Source organism: Penaeus monodon, chromosome 15, assembly GCF_015228065.2.
Source record: "Penaeus monodon isolate SGIC_2016 chromosome 15, NSTDA_Pmon_1, whole genome shotgun sequence".
Classification (NCBI taxonomy): Eukaryota; Metazoa; Arthropoda; class Malacostraca; order Decapoda; family Penaeidae; genus Penaeus; species Penaeus monodon.
Genome location: NC_051400.1, coordinates 15,701,491 through 15,702,277, shown reverse-complemented (window position 1 = coordinate 15,702,277; position 787 = coordinate 15,701,491).

The window sequence follows — 787 nt, the reverse complement described above, 5'->3', positions numbered from 1 at the left end:
TAATGATTCAAAATGAGCATTCCCATTATAGGATGTGCTTCACAAAAATCTCAGAATTCAGAAGGAATTGAGAGAGAGTTGCTGGTCCAACATATCAAAAGGAGGAAACAGTTTTGAGAAATTTTCATTAATCCTTAACAAGTGACACCTCCAATACAGTTTTCTGGCATTATGTACTGTATTATGCCACCTGCTACTGATCTGTTATAAAGGGAACTGATAGGTTCAGACCATAGGAAATTATGTCTTTCTATGATGATGCTAACAAGAGCATTTTCCATATCGAAAGGATTATAAAACAATAACCTAAAGTATCATCCTGATATCCTGATTTTCTGTTCACAGACACTTCTTAATATGAAATTTGTGTTCTTACTCAGGTTGACTATCAAGACTTGGTTCAGGCCCTACTGCACAGCCAGTCTGACCAACCACTGGGCAGCGTCTGGCTGAAGCCTTCACGCAGCTGACAGCCAACGTTGAGCTCTCAGCCGACCGCATCAATCGGATTCAAGTTTAGAGACAACTTTGAGAAGTTCATAGCAAACGTGAGAGGGTTTTTACTCGTCAAATAATTGACAATAATGAGAAATTGTGATTAATTATTTTTATATATAAATAGTTATGCATTTTTTGGTCTCTTTTTTTTTTTCAACATTAGAAATATTATATGTACATAAGCATAATCATCTGTTTAAACCCATGACCTATTTACATGTTCATCACTTTCCCATATTTTATTTATTTAAGACAAGATGAATCTCTGTTGATTTGTACGACAGAAAGC